The 21190-nt window shown below is 45.5% G+C and overlaps 1 protein-coding gene and 1 pseudogene across 12 annotated transcripts in view; one reads left to right on the top strand and one right to left on the bottom strand.

The window, feature by feature from the left end:
* ATP2B4 (ATPase plasma membrane Ca2+ transporting 4) overlaps nt 1-21190 on the bottom strand; it is a 117265-nt gene that overhangs the window by 75520 nt on the left and 20555 nt on the right. For 2 of the 12 annotated variants that reach the window (XM_063793146.1, XM_054657930.2), the window contains exon 2: nt 4351-4555. The exons of the other annotated variants lie outside the window; for them this stretch is intronic. The gene's annotated coding sequence lies outside the window, so the exon portion shown is untranslated. The remainder of the gene's footprint in view (nt 1-4350; nt 4556-21190) is intronic. 12 annotated transcript variants of the gene reach the window in all.
* On the top strand, nt 10497-11386 carry LOC107969778 (ribosome biogenesis protein NSA2 homolog; annotated as a pseudogene).

Genomic DNA, 21190 nt, shown 5'->3' on the forward strand with positions numbered 1-21190 from the left:
GAGGCAGAAGACTAGACAGATTAAAAAGGCACTACAATCTGACCCTGGCTCCTTTCAGGGTTCCCAAAGAAGCTGACAACTCAAGAACTGAACACAATAAGCTAGCCCTACCCAACTACAAGCTGCAAGATGGCTCCACTGTTCCACCTCCGTTCCACTCTGAGCCTACAGAGCGTGGTGGGGAATAGACATATGGACGCTAAAATCCAACCCCTGGTGACAGGCTGCTTTCTTCTCTCTTTCCCCACCACTACACAAGGATTCGCAGAGGAGGAGTAGCATCACACATCCTATCCAAGCAGAGTGAAACTTTCGTAGGCATCTCATGCTATTTGTTTCTGCAGAAGATTGCCAGAGCAAGCTTTCCCCCAGTTCCTCCAGTCTAACACACCCTGGCCAGCTGTTCCAAATTAGCAAGATCTTCATCACCAGAGAGGGATCTTTTTCAGTGTGGGGGGAGGGGGTCACTTTCCTCCCTTTAGGGTTCCTGTCACTGGGCCCTCTCTCTGTAAGCAGCCAAGTCCTCAGAGAAGCTGAGGACACGCCAGCCTGCTGTCTTCCCTCCCTCCTCCAATGGCCGGCCCAAGAAAGATAGCTCGCCTTCATGCGGGGGAAGTCCCACGGCAGTGAGGCTATGGAAACTTTGCCGTCTAAGGCTGTGGAATTCTTCCACTGGGCTCCTGCAGTTAATCATCGCAGCTCCCTGGATTCCCAACTTTGGGCTTTAAAAGGTAGCACCCGAGCAAGAAGGACAAACATATCGAGGAGAAGAAAGAAAAAAAAGTTGGTGTAAGCGAAAAGATAGCTACCTCCAACACTAGTCTACTGAGTAACTGAGCAATTGTGAGAAGAGGAAAGAAGAAAAGAGCACAGGAAAAATAAGTATAGGCCACACTCCAGAACATTACTCCAGACTGCCAGCGAATGCTGCCCATATCCACTCCCTAGAACCTACAGGGAACATTGCTCCTTTGCTAATGTACTTGTAGAAGGATTATCTAGGGTTGCTTTGTTTGAAACTTTCTCCTCTCAGCAGATCACGGGCTTCCGTCCCCCTTTGGAAAAAAGTGCTAGAGGCAGGGCACAATGATTCACACCTGTAATCCCTGCATTGTGGGAGGCTGAGGTGGGGAGATCGCTTGAATCCAGGAGTTCAAGACCAGCTGGAGCAACATGGTGAAACCCCATCTCTACAAAATATACAAAAATTAGCCAGGCATGGTGGTGCGCACCTATAGTCCCAGCTACTCTGGAGGCTGAGGTGGGAGGATCTCCTGAACCTGGGACGCAGAGGTTGCAGTGAGTGGAGATGGCACCACTGTACTCCAGCCTGGATGACAAAATGAGACCCTATCTTAAAACAAAACAAAACAAAAGCAAAAAGGTGCTAGAGAGCTCACAATTGTGAGTACACAGCACTGAAATATTAACTTCCAAGATGGTCAAAGTGGCTTCTTAGGCCAGGTTGTCATGGTTTCCAAGACCACAAACAGAAGTTTGGTTCAAAAGAAGGGCAGGAAGGGAACTGCCTTTTTCTTCCTAAGGGAATAGTTTCAAGAGCCAAGATAAGAGGGGGATATGGCAAAAGGAAGAGAAGTTTCCATAACAGGGCAAAGAAAATGGACAGTCTTGAGAGTTCAATTTTTCCTGGTGAGCATAGGGAGAGAGGCCTCATTTGTAGGATTATAAGGCCCTATTCAGATGGTGAGATAAACCTAGGAGGTTAATAGGAAGAGGAGTCAGCTTTCTACTATGTTAAATGTCCACCCAACAAAACCTAGGAGGCACGAAGAACGGGGGCCAAAATTAAGCTGCTTTGGGAAAGCGAAGGCCCTCCAAAGACTCTGAGTTTTGCCTGAAAGAGGGCAGATGAGATAATTATCCCCAGAAGTGATGTGTGGAGGTGCTGTTTCCAGAATTGAGGCCTGCCTTGCTGTCCACCTCCTGCAGGTCCCCTGGTCAAGACCCTTTCAACTCTCATTTCAAAGGAGCCAGATGGAGGAGAACATTGTAAGAAACCAAAATGCTACCACTCCTCCCAGCAGGAGCTGTCAGCTGAGTGTGGCCACCTGGCCCAGGAATTCCCTTTCATACTTAGGGGCAGTTCTCTGTGGCTTATGAGAATCCCCTTGGATGCTTCCTCCTGAGCTGGTGCCAGCTTGGAAAGGAGACAGAGTTGCTCACCGCTCTGCTCTACCCAGAAGCAGCAACTGTGGCACCACTGTAGGTTAATTACCACGTATGCTCCACCACCTTCTCAAAGCAGGTAGGCTGACCACAAGCTAGGAGGCAGGTCAGACCTGTCACAATTTTATCACCAGTAACAATACTAGCCAGTAAGTTCCTGGTCTTTTCAGGGAGCATGTCCTCTGCTTTTCCCACCAACTACATCAAACAAGAATTCCATAATCATAGCCACGTAGATGGAAAAGTCTAAACAAATCCCCTCATTTTACATTTAAGCATGTATTAGCAAAATATTGTGCTGAGCACTGGATAAAAAGGCTACACAATCTTTTTTTTTTTTTTTTTTTTTTTTTGAGATGGAGTCTAGCTCTGTCACCAGGCTGGAGTGCAGTGCCGTGATCTCGGCTCACTGCAACCTCTGCCTCCCGGGTTCAAGTGATTCTCCTGCCTCAGCCTCCTGAGTACCTGGGACTACAGGCACGCACCACTATGCCTGGCTAATTTTTGTATTTTTAGTAGAGACAGGGTTTCACCATATTGGTCAGGCTGGTCTTGAACTCCTGACCTCGTGATCCGCCCGTCTCGGCCTCCCAAAGTGTTGGGATTACAGGCGTGAGCCACCGAGCCCGGCCAAGGCTACACAATCTTGACAGGAAAGCAGGACAGGGGCAGAGACACCTGAGGCAAAGAAATCTGTATTGGGTGTCAAAGGAAGGGCAGAAACATCTCCCACGCCTGCTAGCCTGTGCCTACCCAAAACCTCTAGGGTTTCCCCTGCCGCCAGCTTGTGGCCATCAAGCTGCTGCAGGAGAGAGCTCATCACAGCGTTGGCCTCCCACTAAGGGCTCAGCCTGAGCAGAGGGGAACCTTCTCTTTCCAGAGCTGCTACATACAGTCAGGTAGCATGTGCCCTGAACATGGGCACCAGGTAAGGAGGTGGTTTGGGAGATGAAATCCACCCTAAGTTTTGCCAGATGGGCCTTGCTCCTGTGGGCTATATTCACCTTTCTAAAATCTTTAAAAGTACCTTAAGGGCCGGGCGTGGAGGCTCACGCCTGTAATCCCAGCACTTTGGGAGGCTGAGGTGGGCAGATCATGAGGTCAGGAGATTGAGACCACGGTGAAACTCCATCTCTACTAAAAACACAAAAAATTAGCCAGGCGCGGTGGCAGGCGCCTGTAGTCCCAGCTACTCGGGAGGCTGAGGCAGGAGAATGGCGTGAACCCGGGAGGCGGAGCTTGCAGTGAGCCAAGATCGCGCCATTGCACTCCAGCCTGGGTGACAGAGCGAGACTCTGTCTCAAAAATAAAATAAAATAAAATAAAATAAAAGTACCTGAAGGACTAGTAGGTACAGTTAACTGTCAGCCTGGCATTCCCTTGGGTCACCAAATCCTGAAAAATATCTAAGGAAGAAAACCAGTAGTGAATCCAGTTTGACATGGGGATGCACCAGAGCCAGAGCTGAAGATGTCAAAGTGGCCAGCCCTGTGGGACCCCTGCACCCGGGCCAGGCTCCTGCCCCTCACAGCTCACAGGCTCTCCCATGAAGTCCTTCCCAAGTAGCACCAGTGCCTCTCAGCCAAACCTCCTCCAAATCCATTCTCCCTGAGCCTTCATTTCCTCATCTAAAAAAATGAGGATCAAAAAGGCATCTACCCCATACCAAAGTTGAAAGGATTATTACTTTTTTCATGTGCAAAGGCCCTTGCCCTTGGATGAAGATCAAGTATCTTAAGAAGCCACTGAACAGTGGAGGCAAACTGCTTCGGCCCCTCTGTCAGAGCCTCCCCGTGCCTCTGGCCACCGTGTTCCTATACTTTCCAGTCCTGAATCTGGACCCTTGGCTCTGTGTACCAGGAGGACATTGGTACTCCCCATTCCCAGACTTCTCCAGAATCTCTAATTTTTGCAGCTATATCTGGGGAATCTATCTGTCTGAGGTTCCTTTTTAAGTGGTGTCAGCAAGACTAAGTAAAAAGACAGAAAGAGTTCATGAGAGTAAAGGAACTCTGTTAAGAACTCACATGTGGATAATGCTTCACAGTTTTCAAAGCACTCTGACATTTGATCTTTGCAACAATCTTTTAAGATAGACAGGACTGACAATATCATTCTTTGACAGATTTTAGAGCATATGGTCTTAAAGGTGAAGTGACTCACTCAGTTAAGGCCATGCAACCACAGGAAGAGCCTAGAAGAAGCTAAGGCATACTCCATACTGCAAGGTCCTAAAAGAAATTGGAGAGAAGAGGCTGGGCACAGTGGCTCATGCCTGTAATCCCAGAGACTCAGGAGGCCGAGGCAGGAGGATCGCTTGAGGCCAGGAGTTTGAGACCAGCCTGGGCAATACAGTGAGACACCGTCTCTACAAAAAAAAAAAAAAAAATTAGCTGGGTGTGGTAGCATGTGCCTGTAGTCCCCACTACTTAGGAGGCTGAGGAGGGAAGATTGCTTGAGCCCAGGAGTTTGAAGCTGTGGTAAGCTATGATCACACCACTGCACTCTAGCATGGTGACAGAGCAAGACCTTGCTTAAAAAAAAAAAAAAAAAGAGAGAGAGCAGCCTGTAGAAAATAGTGGGATAATTCTAGGCCCAACCCAGGACATTGGAGCTGGGGATTCCTGTCCTGATGAGCTCAGAGGATTAATATAGGTTCTCCTACTTCCTCTCAGAGGTAACAGTGAGACATGCTGAATGTATGTGTGATGTGTGTGTGTGTCATTCTTCTTGGCCATGGGTACCTTGAGAGTACAGTTTGTGGTCTAGATGGAGGCGGTACACCTCCTGGTGTGTTGTGGAGGTACAAAAGGGAGGAGAACAAAAAAGGGTGGAGGAAGATTAGAGAAAGAAAGGAAGAGGGCTCTTTCCCTTAGGGAATTCCCAGTCCGCAGAATTCTAAATAAAGAAGACAGGATACACCCATATTAAGAAGGCCTATGATTATAGTACAGTGCATCCAGAAATATTGAAGTGCATCAGGACCAGGAAGGACAAAGACTGACAAGGGGAAGAAATGCAAAAAACAAAAGCAAACACAAACCCAAAAAATATAAACAGGAAACAAAATGTTGCTCTACAGTCTCTAGACCCTTTAAAGGCCTTCAGCATTGAAAGGAGGGAATCCCCAGGGTTAACAATAGGGTCTTTCCCTAGGAAGGCAAGCAAATGCAAGGTTCTGGCCCCAGATAATCACTTCTCTCTAGCTAGCACTTCTGGGTTCAGGTGATGTCATGCGCATTAAGTATTTGTCGAGAAAAGAGACCTCTGGAAGAGTAAAACCTCAGGACAGAGTTTATAAACAGCACACTCAATTCCACCTGCCTTCCACTATCTGGGAGAGTGACCCTCCTCAGTTTCCTGCTACAAGGAAAGAGTAGGCTATTCTCTTCATATTACTGCAAATTATGATATACCCAAAAAATGTGATTTAAAAAAGGAGGGCCTCCATGGGCAGATGAATGGACAAACAAGTGTGGCACATCCGTACAATGGAATTATTATTCAAGGAAGGATGTTCTGACACATGCTGCCACACGGATGAACCTTGAAAACATTATGCTAAGTGAAATAAGCCAGTCACACACACACAAACAAATACGGTATAATTCTATTCATATGAAGTATATAGAATAGGCAAATTCATAGAGACAGGAAGTAGAGTGGAGGTTACCACAGGCTGGATGGAGTGGGGAATGGGCATTATTGTTTAACGGGTACAGAGTTTCAGTTTGGGATGAAGGAGAAGTTCTAGACATGGATGATGGCAATGGGAAACCTACATTGGGAATGTAGTTAGTACCACTGAACGGTCTACTTAAAAATGGTTAAGATAAGCTGGGAGCGGTGGCTCATGCCTGTAATCCCAACACTTTGGGAGGCTGAGACGGGTGGATCATGAGGTCCGGAGATCGAGACCATCCTGGCTAACACGGTGAAACCCTGTCTCTACTAAAAATACAAAAAGAAATTAGTCGGGCGTGGTGGCAGGCACCTGCAGTCCCAGCTACTCGGGAGGCTGAGGCAGGAGAATGGTGTGAACCCGGGAGGCAGAGCTTGCAGTGAGATCGTGCCACTGCACCCCAGCCTGGGCAACTGAGTGAGACTCCATCTCAAAAAAAAAAAAAAAGGTTAAGATGGCAAATTTTATGTTCTGTATATTTTATCACAGTAAAATAAATAAATAAAAATAGGAGAAGGAAGAAGAGCAGATGGAAGAGTCATCCTGGTATAGACAGGTGAGAAGGGTGGAGAAGGGAAGAGCAGAGCTAAATTCCAGATGTGGACCAGCAGCTGCTGTCACCGAGAGTTCAGACCCATTGTGGTAATGGAGGTGGAGGACAGTGGGGCACAGGTCAGTCACCACAGACATGCCCAGGGCTGGGAGCCCACACAGAGCCTGGCACAACATCAAAGAACTCAAGGGACCTGGCAAAGCTGAGTGACAAGGCAAAGGGGTGGAGAAACAGACTGGGCTTTCTGAATACCATGCAGCGTGCTTGTGTGTGGTAGGAGACAATGGTGGGAGTACATTGAGGGTGGTGGGCATAGGGTAGACAAATTACCTTTTCAAAGAGCAGGAGAAAGGCATCTGTGTTCATCCTCTCCTCTCCCAAAGTCACCCCATCATCAGCTCAGAGAACACAGGCACCTGGTTACAGCAGGTACAGCTAAGGCTTTCCCGACCCAAGATGGGGAACTAAGTCTCCAGGCTTTTTGATTACTCGGTATTAGTATCTCATTTGATCCTCTCAACAACCTTGGGAAATGGGTCGTATCACTCCCATTTTACAGAGGAGAAAACTGGCTAAATACTTTGTCTAGGCTCACACAGTAAGAAGCCAAGCCAGAATCCAAACCCGACTTTGGCAGAAGCCACACTTTTTTCATAATATTGCCTTTGAGGTGCTTTCCAGACATGAGAGCTCTCTTTCTCAGTGATCATTCACCTCTTAAAGTATGGTGCAGAGATTAAGAGCATAAGCTCTGTGGACAGACAGCCCAAATCTCAGATCCACCACCACCATCACTACCCATTTGACCTTGGGAAAGTTTTTTTTTAGAAGAAGTTTCTCTCTTGTTGCTCTGGCTGGAGTGCAGTGGCGCGATCTCAGCTCACTGTAACCTCTGCCTCCTGGGTTCAAGCAATTCTCCTGTCTCAGCCTCCCAAATAGCTGGAACTAGAGGGCCACCCCACCATGCCCGGCTAATTTTTGTATTTTTAGTAGAGACAGGGTTTCACCATGTTGCCAGGCTGGTCTCGAACTCCTAACCTCAAGTGATCCGCCTGCCTCGGCCTCCCAAAGTGCTGGGACTACAGGCGTGAGCCACCGTGCCCAGTCCCTATGCTCTTCTTCTTATTTATTTATTTTTTTGAGACAGAGTCTCACCCTTGCTAGGCTGGAGTGCAGTGGTGCGATCTTGGCTCACTGCAACCTCCGTCTCCCAGGTTCAAGCAATTCTCCTGCCTCAGCCTCCCAAGTAGCTGGGATTACAGGTGCTCACTACCATGCCCAGCTAATTTTTGTATTTTCAGCAGAGATGGGGTTTCACCATGTTGGCCAGGCTGGTCTCGATCTCTTGACCTCACGATCTGCCCACCTCGGTCTCCCAAAGTGCTGGAATTACAGGCGTGAGCCACTGTGCCCAGCCCTCCCCCCACCCCCCACCTCCGTTCTCTTCTTACTGCTCCCGAGGAGCCTATTCATCGGCTGTTACATTGAACTGGGACCTCATTTTTTATCTCCACCACCCCAAGTGATACATTCTCACCCCAATGGCATGCATTCTCACAATCTTCCAACCTACTACCTTTTGTGATAGCTATTTTTATCCTCTTTCAACAACTGAAGGAACTGAGGCCTAAAGCTCTACAGTTAACTTGTGGTGAAACTGGACCATAAACCCAGGTCCAAAAAACTCATGGTCTTGGCTGTTACATGATGTTTTGGCATTAGAGAGAAAAAATGTACCACATGGTAAAGGGAAAAGTAGCTTGGGTTGAATTTCAAATACTTGGATTGGAATCCAAGCTCTGTGACCTTGGACAAGTTTCTTTCCTTTTTTTTTTTTTTGAGATGGAGTCTTGCTCTGCCGCCCAGGCTGGAGTGCAGTGGCACAATCTTGGCTCACTGCAACCTCCAGCTCCCAGGTTCAAGCGATTCTCCTGCCTCAGCCTCCCGAGTAGCTGAGATTACAGGCACCTGCCACCACGCCCGGCTAATTTTTGTGTTTTTAGTAGAGACAGGATTTCACCATTTTGGCCAGGCTGATCTTGAACTCCTGATCTTGTGATCCACCTGCCTTGGCCTCCCAAAGTGCTGGGATTACAGGCGTGAGCCACCACACCCAGCTTTTTATATATTTTTTTAGCAACAGGGTCTCACCCTGCCAACCAGGCTGGATGGAGCAATCTTCCCGCTTCAGCCTCCCCAATAGCTAGAACTACAGGCTTCCCCCACATGCCTAGCTAATTTTTATTTTTATTTTTTGAGACAGGGTCTTGCTCTGTTACTCAGGCTGGAATGCAGTGGCATGATCAGAACTCACTGAAGCCTCAGCCTCTGGGCTCAAGCGATCCTCCCACCTCAGCCTCCTTTGTGGACTACAGGGGTGTGCCACCATGCCTGGCTAATTTTCAAATGTTTTTGTAGAGACAACGTTTTGCTGTGTGGTCTCGGCTGGTCTCAAACTTCTGGGCTCAAGTGATCCTCCCACCTCTGCCTCCCAAAGTGCTGGGATTATGGGTGTGAGCCACTGCACCTGGCCAGAAACTATAATTTTTAAATGCCTGCTTTGGGCTTGTCATTCTGACATATATTACATGAAATTATAAAGATTAATGATTCAAAGTGATTAATACAAGAGCTACTCAAGAAATGGTAATCTTTATTTTCTTCGATATCACAACCATAAATTTTTTTTTAACTGACACATTTTCTATCATTTTCATTTGTGTTTCCTTTTCATTTTTCTTCCCCTCTGCTAGTTTGGAAGTTATATTATACCAAGTTTTTTAGTATTAGCCTAGAAATCTTAACATAAAGACTTCTAATAATCAATATCTTTAATTTTTTCCCTAGAAAATATAAGGACCTTAGAACACTTAAACTCCAATTACTATATTCACCTTCTAATTTTTTTTTTTTCAGACGCAGTCTCACTTTGTCACCCAGGCTGGAGTGCAGTGGCGCGATCTCGGCTCACTGCAACCTCCACCTCCTGGGTTCAAGCAATTCTCCTGCCTCAGCCTCCTCAGTAGCTGGGATTACAGGCACACACCACCACGCCCAGCTAATTTTTGTATTTTTAGTAGAGACGGGGTTTCACCATGTTGGCCAGGCTGGTCTCGATCTCCTGACCTTGTGATCCAACCGCCTCAGCCTCCCAAAGTGTTGGGATTACAGGCATGAGCCACCACGCCTGGCCTTACCTTCCAATTCATATGCTATAGTTACTGAGGATTTAAATTATATCTTCATTTTATTCCTATCAATTAGACATTGTTATATTTCTGATATTTCTTGTCTTTGACATCAATATTTAGATTTCACTCCATGGTTACCATTTTATTTGCTCATCATCCCGTCTTCGTTTCTTTTTCTTTTTTTCTTTTTTTTTGAGACAGGGTCTCCCTCTGTTGGCCAGGGTGGAGTGCAGTGGCGCCATCATAGCTCACTGCGGACTGAATCTCCTGGGCTCAAGTGATCCTCCCACCTCAGTCTCCCAAGTAGCTGGGACTACAGGCCTGCATCATCATGCCAGGCTTTTTTTTTTTTTTTTAAATATTTATTAGAGATGAGGTTTCTCTATTTTGCCCAGGCTGTTCTTGAACTCCTGAGCTCAAAAGATCCTTTCATCTTGGTTTTCCAGAGTGCTAGGACTATAAGGCATGAGCCACAGTGCTCAGTCCATCATCCCTTCTTGAATCTTAGACTTTCCTTTTAGTACAGGCATACCTTGGAGACATTGCAGGTACGATTCCAGACCACTGCAATAAGGCAAGTTCCTGGTTATTTATTATTTTTTTGGTTTCTCAGTGCATATAAAAGTTATGTGTACACAATACTATAGTCTATTAAGTGTTTTTATGGTTAAAAAACACAATGTGACTACCTTAATTAAAATATATTCTGTGTTAAAAATGCTAATGATCAGCCGTGGTTCACGCCTGTAATCCCAGCACTTTGGGAGGTTGAGGGGGGCGGATCACTTGAGGTCAGGAGTTCAAGGCCAGCCTGGCCAACATGGTGAAACCCTGTCTCTACTACAAATATTTTTAAAAAAGGGTGACCCTTTCCTGTCCTGGCCTGTGCAGAGTCTCTGAGACCTTAAAATTGAGAGTGTTTTCGCACCTCAGGGGCTACTCCTGGTGGTTCTGCGCCTGTCACCATGCCACAGAACGAATATATTGAATTACACCATAAACACTATGGATACCGTTTGGATTACCATGAGAAAAAAAGACAGAAGGAAAGTCGAGAGGCTTATGAACGAGAGGCTCATGAACGTTCAAAGAAGGCAAAGAAAATGATCGGTCTGAAGGCTAAGCTTTACCTTAAACAGTGTCATGCTGAGAAAATACAAATGAAAAAGACTATCAAGATGCATGAAAAGAGAAACAACAAACAAAAGAAGGATGAAAAGACTCCACAGGGAGCAGTACCTGCCTATCTGCTGGACAGAGAGGGACAATCTCGAGCCAAAGTACTTTCCAATATGATTAAACAGAAATGAAAAGAGAAGGTGGGAAAATGGGAAGTCCCTCTGACTAAAGTACGTGCCCAGGGAGAAACAGACGTATTAAAAGTTGTTTGAACAGGAAAGAGAAAGAAGAAGGCATGGAAGAGGGTGGTTACTAAACTCTGCTTTGTCGGAGATGGCTTTACAAGAAAACCACCTAAATAAGAAAGACTCATCAGGCCGATATGCATTTCAAGAAAGCCCGTGTATTACATCTTGAACTGAAAGCCACCTTTTGCCCACCAATACTTGGTGTAAAGAAGAATCCCTCATCCCCACCATATACAACTGTGGGTGTTATTACCAAAGATATTGTCATTGAGGTGAATGTGAGCGAATTGGGCCTTGTGACACAAGGAGGCAAAGTTATTTGGAGAAAATATGCTCAGGTTACCAACAGTCCTGAAAATGATGGCTGCATAAATGCAGTCTTACTGGTTTGACAGCAATTTCATATATAATTTGAGGACTACACACCAACTGAAAAAACTGCCATTACTGTAATGTTTCTACCAAACAGCCATATATGTCTGCAATCAAGGGATTTATTACATTGTAAACATTAAAATGGTCCAGTTTTATAAATGGTCTTTGTTTTGAAATCTGCTTAGACCCCATGTTCATAAAATTGAATGATTGAAAAAAAGCAAATATACAAATATCCTACTTCATCAATATCTGCATTTATGCGTGGGTATTCAGCAATTTCCTGAAAAACCACCAGTTCCGTTGAAAATGCCTTTCAAAAAGGTTAATACACACTTAATTATGTGTCTGAGAATTTAAATGAAGTATCTTCTACCTTGTTAATCATTAATCCTAAAAAGACAGCATTAATACAGATGTTAAGTTTACAGTGTTTACACTAAAAGTATGTGAGAAGACACAAAGTTCAGAACTCTTAGAGAAATCTTTTCACCTGTGAAATCCTTAACTTCTGAATACAGCAAAGGTCTAGTGAATTCACATTCTAAACATTTTTTTCTTCCATTTACCATGTAGAATAATACCTACTTGGCACTGTTTTCTACTTGAATCATGAAAATGAAAAAAAATACTAAAGTCTTTGTACTTTCTTAGCATTTCTGTGTTCTAAACAGTATATTTCTAGTTTCAGAATGGTATTAAGAATTAGTTTAAGCAACTCCAGCTAAGTTTTGAAAGGATAAAGAAGACTGCACTGATTCTCTGAGGAGAAATTTATTTGCAGTTAGATGACATAAAAAAGTAAGGTGTTAGGGTTGTAACTTGATGAAAGCACTTTTGTGATCTGTGATATGTTGTGGCATTAAGGATGGCTGTATATATTACATTAATCTATAATCACCAAAAAAAAAAAGAATAGCTGGGCATGGTGGCACATGTAATCCCAGCTACTCGGGAGGCTGAGTTGAGAGAATCGCCTGAACCCAGGAGGCAAAGGTTGCAGTGAGCCGAGATCGCACCGTTGCACTCCAGCCTGGGCAACAGAGCAAGACTCCGTCTCAAAAACAAAACAAAACAAAACAAAACAAAAAACAATGCTAATGATCATCTGAGCCTTCAGGAAGTGGTAATCTTTTTGCTGGTGGAGAGGTCTTGTCTCAATGTGGATGGCTGCTTGCTGATGGGTGGGGTAGCTGTGACAATTTCTTCAAATAAGACAACAATAAAGTTTGCTGCATTGATTGACTCTTTAGTGAGACTTCTCTATAACATATGATACTATTTGACAGCATTTTTTCCTTTTCTTCCTTTCGTTTCTTATTTTATTTTTTATTATTATTTGAGATGGAGTCTTGCTATGTTGCCCAGGCTGGAGTGCAGTGACATGATCTGAGCTCACTGCAACCTCCACCTCCCAGGTTCAAGCAATTCTCCTGCCTCAGCCTTCCAAGTAGCTGGCATTACAGGAATGCACCACCACACCTGGTTAATTTTTGTATTTTTAGCAGAGACAGGGTTTCTCCATGTTGGCCAGGCTGGTCTCCAACTCTTGATCTCAGGTGATCCGCCTGCCTTGGCCTCCCAAAGTGCTGGGATTACAGACGTGAGCCACCATGCCTGGCCTCTTTTTTTACATCCCCATGAAGGACTGATATTTGACAGCATTTTACCCAGAGTAGAACTTCTTTCAAAATTGAAGTCAGTCCTCTCAAACCCTGCAGCTGCTTTATCAACTATGTTTATGTAATATTCTAAATCCTTTGTTGTCACTTCAACAGTATTTACAGCATCTTCAACAGGAGTAGATTTCATCTCAAGAAACCACTTTCTTTGCTCATTCCTAAAAAGCAACTCCTCATTTGTTCAAGTTTTATCATGAGATGGCAGCAATTCAGTCATATCCTCAGGTTCTACTTCTAATTCTAGTTCTCTTGCTATTTCCACCACATCTACAGTTATTTCCTCCACTGAAATCCTGAGCCCCTCAAAGTCAGCCATGAGGGTTGGAATCAACTTCTTCCAAACTCCTGTTAATGTTGATATTTTGACTTCCTCCATGAATCATGAATATTCTTTTTCTTTCCTTTTTTTTTTTTTTTTTTCCAGACGAGGTCTCACTGTCACCCAGGCTGGAGTGCAGTGGCACAATCATGGCTCACTGCACCCTCGACCTCTCAGGCCCAAACGATCCTCTCACTTCAGCCTCCTGAGTAGCTGAGAGCACAAGAGCACACCACCATGCCTGACTAACTTTTTCACTTTTTGTCTCCCTGTGTTGCCAGGCTGGTCTCAAACTCCTAGGCTCAAGTGATCCTCATGCCTCAGCCTCCCAAAATGCTATGATTACAAGCATGAGGCACCATTCCCAGCCCTTGAATGTTCTTAATGGCCTCTAGAATGGTGGATTCTTTCCAGAGGTTTTCAATTCACTTTGCCCAGATCTATCAGAGGAATCATTGTCTATGGCAGCTATAGCTTTACAAAATACATTTCTTAAATGATAAGACTTGAAAGTCAAATTTGTTCCTTGTTCCATGAGCTGCGGAATAGATTTTGTGTTAGCAAGCATGAAAACAACATTCATCTCCTTGTATGTCTCCATCAGAGCTCCTGGGTGACCAGGTACATTGTCAATGAGCAGTAGTATTTTGAAAGGAGTAGGTTTCAACAGTGGGCTTAAAATATTCGGTAAACTGGCCAGGCACGGTGGCTCACGCCTGTAATCCCAACACTTTGGGAGGCCGAGGTGGGCAGATCACCTGAGGTCAGGAGTTCGAGACCAGCCTGACCAATATGATGTAACCCTGTCTTTACTAAAAACACAAAAATTAGCCAGGCATGGGGGCATGCGCCTGTAATCCCAGCTACTCGGGAGGCTGAGACAGGAGAATTGCTTGAACACGGGAGGCAGACATAGCAGTGAGCAGAGATCGCACAATTGCACTCCAGCCTGGGCAACAAGAGCGAAACTCCATCTCAAAAAATATATATATATCTATATATATATATATATTTGGCAAACCATGCTGTAAATAGATGAGCTGTCATCCAAGCTTTGTTGTTTCTTTGATAGATCACAGGCAGAATAGATTTAGCATAATTATTAAAGGCCCTAGAAGCCTGGTGTGGTGGCTCACGCCTGTAATCCCAACACTCTGTGAGGCCAAGGAGGGCGGGTCACTTGAGGTCAGGAGTTTGAGACCAACCTGGCCAATATGGTGAAACCCCGTCTCTACTAAAAATATAAAAATTAGCAGGGCATGGTGGCGGGTGCCTGTAATCCCAGCTACTCAGGAGGCTAAGGCAGAAGAATCACTTGAACCTGGAGGGGTGGAAAATACATAAAAACCCTAGGATTTTCAGAATGGTAAACATTGACTTTAACTTGAAGTCACCAGCTGCCCTGGCCCCTAATGAGAAAGTCAGCCTGTTCTTTGAAACTTTGAAGCCAGGCATTGACTTCTCCTTTCTAGCTATGAAAGTCCTAGATGGCATCTTTTTCCAAGAGAAGGCTGTTTTGCCTACATTAAAATCTGTTGTTTAGCATAGCCACTGTCACCAATTATCTTAGCTAGATCTTCCGACTAACTTGCTGTGGTTTCTATGTCAGCACTTGTTGCTTCACCTTTACGTTGTGGAGACAGCTTCTCTCGTTAAACCTCAAGAACCAAGCTCTGCTAGCTTCTAACTTTTCTTCTGCAGCTTCCTCCCCTCTGTCAACCTTCACAACACTGAAGAGATTTAGGATCTTGCCTTGGATTAAGATTCAACTTAAGGGAATGTTGTGGCTGGTTTGATCTTCTAATCAGACCACTTGAACTTCCTTCCTGTCAGCAAATAAAGCTGTTTTGCTTTTTTATCATTTGTGTGTTAACTGGAGTAGCACTTTTAATTTCCTTCAAGAACATTTTCCTTTATTCACAGCTTGGCTAACTGGTACAAGAGGCCTAGCTTTGGGCCTATCTCAGCTTTCAACACGACTTCCTCAGTAGGCCTAATCATTTCTAGCTTTTGATTTCTAGTGAGAGACCTGTGACTCTTTCTTTCACATGAACACTTAGAGGCCATTGTAGGGTTATTAATTGGCCTACTTTCAATATTGTTGTGTCTTAGGGAATAGGGAATCCCCAGGAGAAAGAGAGAGATGAAGAACAGCTCGTCAGTGAGGCAGTCAGAACATACACATTTGTTGATTGTTTGCTGCCTTATATGGGCACCATTTGTAGCACCCCAAAACAATTCTATTAGTAACACCAAAAAATCACTGATCACAAATCATCATAACACATATAATAATAATGAAAAACTTTGAAACATCATGAGAATTACCAAGATGTGACACAGAGACATGAAATGAGCACATGCTGATAGAAAAATGGCGTCAACAGACTTGCTCAACACAGGGTTGCCACAAACCTTCAATTTGTTTAATAATAAAATAAAAAGGCAGTGTCTGAAGTACAATAAAATAAGGTATGCTTATAATTTTTCTTCTTTTGAATTATTTCTTTTAGAAGTTGCTTTAGTAGGCCTCGCATAGTGGCTCACGCCTGTAATCCCAGCACTTTGGGAGGCCGAGGTGGGAGGATCATTTGAGGTCAGGAGTTCAAGACTAGCCTGGCCAACATGGCGAAACCCCGTCTCTACTAAACATACAAAAAAATTAGCCGGGCATGGAGGCGCGTGCCTGAATTTCAACTACTTGGGAGGCTGAGGCAGGAGAATCGCTTGCACCTGGGAAACGGAGGCTGCAGTGAGCTGAGATTGTGCCGCTGCACTCCAGCTTAGGGGACAGAGTGAGACTCTGTGTCAGAAAAAAAAAAAAAAAGAAGAAGTTGCTTTAGTGGAGTAGTCTGTTGGTAGAAACCTCTGTTTTTGTTTGTCTCTAAAGGGTTTTGTTTTGCTTTTTTTTTTTTTTGAGACAGAGTCTCGCTCTGTCACTCAGGCTGGAGTGCAGTGGCACAATCTTGGCTCACTGCAACCTCCACTTCCCAGATTCAAGAGACTCTCCTCAGCCTCCTGAGTAGCTAGGACTACAGGCGTCCCGCCACCATGCCTGGCTAATTTTTTTTTATTTTTAGTAGAGACGGGGTTTCACCATGTTGGCCAAACTGGTCTCGAACTCCTGACCTCAGGTGATCCCCCTGCCTCGGCATTCTAAAGTGCTGGGATTACAGGCATGAGCCACCGTGCCTAGCCGTGTGTTCATATATTTAGATACAGGCTCACTCTGTCACCCAGGCTGGAGTGCAGTGGTGCAATCAAAGCTCACTGCAGCCTCGAACTCCTGGACTCAGTGATTTTCTTGCCTCAGCCTCCTGAGTAGCTGGGACTGCAGGTGCGTACTACTGTGCCCAGCTAGTATATTTTTTAGATAAAGCATATAAAGCAAGTACAAATAATATGTTTCTTTAGGCATACATATGGTTATCAAGAGAATGGTGAATACGACATTACAGCCCAAGACAGTGGTTTGGCTGGGTGATGAGGTGGGGGGATGGGATAGGAAGGGGTCATAGGTGGATGCAAATAAATGATAGTGATCTCATTTTTGGGTGGTGGGTTCAAGTGTGTTCATTAGGTTAATAAAAAACATTAATAGCATATATAAATAAGCAGTAAAAGCGAGGCATGCATAAACCAGTCAAGAAAATGAACTGTAGATTTTGACTCATCCAATTTTGTGCATCTGAGAAATAAACAAAAGAGATAGAACTAGAAATGAAAGACAGAGACAGAGAGAGAGAAGAAAAAAAATGGTTCCTATTTCTACCAGCAACATTTTTTAACTTGTATGATCAAAGACAGCCATGGAACTATCTAAAAATATCAAGACTCTTAAATAAGAACTTTTGTTGAAAATTTCATGGTCTAAAATAGCCATTTAACAACACAGTCAAGGCCAGGCACGGTGGCTCATGCCTGTAATCCCAGCACTTTGGGAGGCCGAGGCAGGAGGATCACTAAAGCCCAGGAATTAAGAGAGCAGCCTGGGCAACACAGTGAGACCCCATCTCTACAAAAACACAACACGAAACAAAAAAACATACTCAATATACTGCATCTGACTTTATTATCCTAATAAAAAATATCAATCAACTTAAAAATTCTGGCCTTTTGGTGGTGGTAGAGGGAGGAAGGGGATGAGAGTGGGAGTACAGTGAGGGGCAGAAGTGCTGATCTGCATTTACTGCTCTAGGGACAGGAGGCCTGGAAGCTGCCCTGTGCGGGACCTCCGCAGCCGGCATGCTGAGCCTCGCACCAGCGAGTCCCGGGGGTGTGGCAGCCTCGCTCGCCCTAGCCCGCCCCGCTCCCCGCCCGCCCTCGCCCCGGGCCGGCCGAGTTCGGACCTGCAGCTCCCCCCGCCTCTGCGCGGTGCAACTCAGCCGCAGGCGCCGGGCTCAGCTGGCTACCAGCGCGGCCCGGGAAGCAGCTGGGGAAACAAACGCCTTAGCCCTGGAGGCCTGGCTCAGCACAGAAGCCCCAAATAAGGCGGGCCGACTCCACCCGGGCAGCAGCGATTGCTCAGAGGGGGCCGATGACTCACTCGACCCAGCCAGCCAAGCACCTCTCTCCCTCCCCAGGGACCCTCGTCCTGTCCCCCACCACATCACACCACACCACAACCCGGGGAACACACCTGGGCAACCCTCCCAGTTCTCACCCTGCCCCTCACCTGGCCTCCCTGAAACCAAACCCTGTGGCTTCAGTGGCTCAGCAGACTTCTCAGCACAGCTTCCCCGGGAGCGCCCGTCCTTGAGCTGCCAAAACCCAGGGGACCAGGGCCTCGCTCCAAGCTTTACGGGGCAGGCATGCTTAATAAATGTCTATTGATCAATGCATGCATTATGTCAGAGGACAAGGGCAAAAACTGGGCTGGTTCTGGGATGTGTGCGTGAAAGCCACTCCGTTTACATCACCATGGAAGGGAAGGCTGGGGTAAATCTGAGATGCTTCAAAACAGGCTATTACAGCGTCTGCAAGTGAGTGTTCTCATTAGTCCTCAGCAGCTCTGGAAGAAGGGGAGGTAACCTGGAGCACACCCTACTTAGCGTATGGGGACCCTGGGCCCCAGAGTGGAGAGTGTGACATGCCTGGCCGGGTACGAGTGGGGGCTGTGGAGTTTCCGTGACCTCAATTTTTCTGGTCTGTGAAGTACAGCACTTGGTTTTTTGCTTGTTTTTTAGACAGGGTCTCTGTTGCCCAGGCTGGAGTACAGTGGCATGATTAAGGCTCACTGCAGCCTCAACCTTCCTGGGCTCAGTGATCCTCCCACCTCAGCCTCTTGAGTAGCTGGGACTACAGGTAGGCATCACCATGCCTGGCTATTTTTGTTTTGTTTTGTTTTGTTTGTTTTGGTTTTGGTAGAGATGGGGTTTCCCCATGTTACTCAGACTGGTCTCGAACTCCTGGGCTCAAGCTATTCTCAGCCTCCCAAAGAACTGGGATTATAGGCGTGAACCACTACGCCCACCCTAAAGTGAAGCACTTTTAACTTTTCAAAGCACTTCCATTTAGATTCCATACTCTCTCCTTAGATTATCATAACTATCATTTGTGGATACAAACTAATGACGAATGAGAAAAGTGAGGCTCAGAGGTTAAGTGACTTGCTCAAGGTCACACTGTTACCTACTAGCTTGGTCAAGAGTGGAAATAAATTAAGGAATTCTTTTTAATGCCCCAAGATTCCAAGATTTTTCACCCACTTTGAACACATCATTCGCACTTACTGGAATTCACTCTCCCATTCTACAGCGTGGAGAGAAGCCATCCTACTCAAGAAAGAGGACTCAAATTTTATAGGAGCTGGAGAAATGAATGGTCTCCCCAACCTCAGGGGAGTAAGGAGGGACTTTCCCATGCAAAAATCTCCATAAATACGAATCTGTATATTTGTAGGCACTCCATGATATACAAAGCACTTTCATATCCAGTATTTCAAGTGATTCTTGTCACTTACCTTACCCTGTAAGGTATTCAAGAGGATATTATCTGATATTTTAAGGAGAGTGAAAAGGCTGCAGCAGTTAAGTGGCATGTTCAACAATAATACCCCATTTCCTTCCCATGCATTGCATTACATTGGTTACCCCTGAGGTTCTGAGATAACCAATGTAATGATGAAAAACTCTCTATATTCATAATGGAAACCCAAAGCATCTCTCTCCATTTTTCTCATTTCTGTCCTCAAGATGCTCAGAAAGGAGGAAGGTGGAGGGGTGAAACCTTGGTATGGGCCAGGGGACAAACTACGAGCATAGAGTAGCCCAAGCCTTCCCCAGAGTCATGGCAAAAGGTGGTACCAGCTCATGGGTGAACCCAAGACTCCATGTCCTGGCCCTGGATCCTGCACCGAACAAGTGCCTTGGACAAGCCTGTATCTGTCATGGAGGCCACCAGGACTCTTTATCACTCTTGAATTTGTAGCAGTCAGTTGGTACAACCTCCAAGAGGCTGGCACCTCGGGCTGTCATTCCAAAGCCACCTAACTGCCAAGGGGTGTCAAGTGGCCCACCACAAGCACAGGGACTTTCCCATCTAGTGTCCCATCATAGACACTAGACATTGTCTTTGTCCCCAGCCCCATGGTTGCTAATTATCTTTTGGCTGGTGACAGCCTCCAGATCTTCCTTTCTCTCTGCCCCTTCTTGTGCTATTCTTGGATTTTTTTTTTTTTAAAAAACACTTCTTTTCTTTAAAAATATAGCTGCAGATAAAATATACTTAGCTTCTCTTTCACACATATACATTTAAGAGAATGAAGGCAGGAAATCTTTATGGTTCTCTCCAATCACAGGCCAGCATGAGAACCCAAATCACCAGCAGGAGCCAGCCTCTCCACCATGAATGAGTAATCTCACTCACAGATTTACAGGGGGCTTTATTTAGGGTGTTCCACATCTTATTCTAGAAGCCTGGCCTTTAGCTGAGCCTGTGTAAAAGCCACTTTACATTTTGACTCCCACTTCAAACACAAGTTGGCCTGCCCATCTTCTCACACCTTCATGTGAGATCCAGACACATAGAAGAAAGTACCTCCCAAAGGTGACCCAAGAGTTCCAAGCCTTCTCCCCTCTCTGATTTCTCATCCCAGGATCAGACCCTGTGCACCACCTAGGCTGGCTCCAGGTAGTCAGCTTCCAAAGCAAAGGCTATGGCCATCAGTACTTTTTTTTTTCCTAATCATTTCTTCATATATTTAAATTTTTTAAGACAGAGTCTCCCTCTGTTGCCTAGGGTGGAGTACAGTGGCACGATCTTGGTTCTCTGCAGCCTCAACCTCCTGGACTCAAGCAAGCCTCCCACCTCAGCCTCCCGAGTAACTGAGACCACAGACATGCACTACCACGCTCAGCTAATTTTCATACTTTTTGTAGAGATGGGGTCTGACTATGGTGCCCAGGCTGGTCTCAAACTCTTGGGATCAAGCAATTCTCCCGCTTTGCCTCCCAAAGTGTTGGGATTATAGACATGAGCCACTGTGTCCAGCCGTTTGTTTTTTGTTGTTGTTGTTATTTTCTGTTTTTTTTAGAGAGAAGTTCTTGCTCTATTGCCCAGGCTGGAGCGCAGTGGTGCAATCAGAGCTCACTACAGCCTCAAAGCCCTGGACTCAAGGGATCCTCCCGCCTCAGTCTCCTGAGTAGCTGGGACTACAGGTGTGCATCACCACACCTGGCTAATTTTTTTATTTTTTATTTTTTTAAGTGACGGAGTCTCACTAAGTTGCCCAGGCTGGTCTTAAAACCCTGGCCTCAAGCCTCAGCCTCCCAAAGTGCTGGGATTACAGGTATGGGCCATTGTGCCCAGCCCATCAGCTTCTTTATTTCCCTTC

Source organism: Pan troglodytes, chromosome 1 (assembly GCF_028858775.2).
Source record: "Pan troglodytes isolate AG18354 chromosome 1, NHGRI_mPanTro3-v2.0_pri, whole genome shotgun sequence".
NCBI classification, from domain to species: Eukaryota; Metazoa; Chordata; class Mammalia; order Primates; family Hominidae; genus Pan; species Pan troglodytes.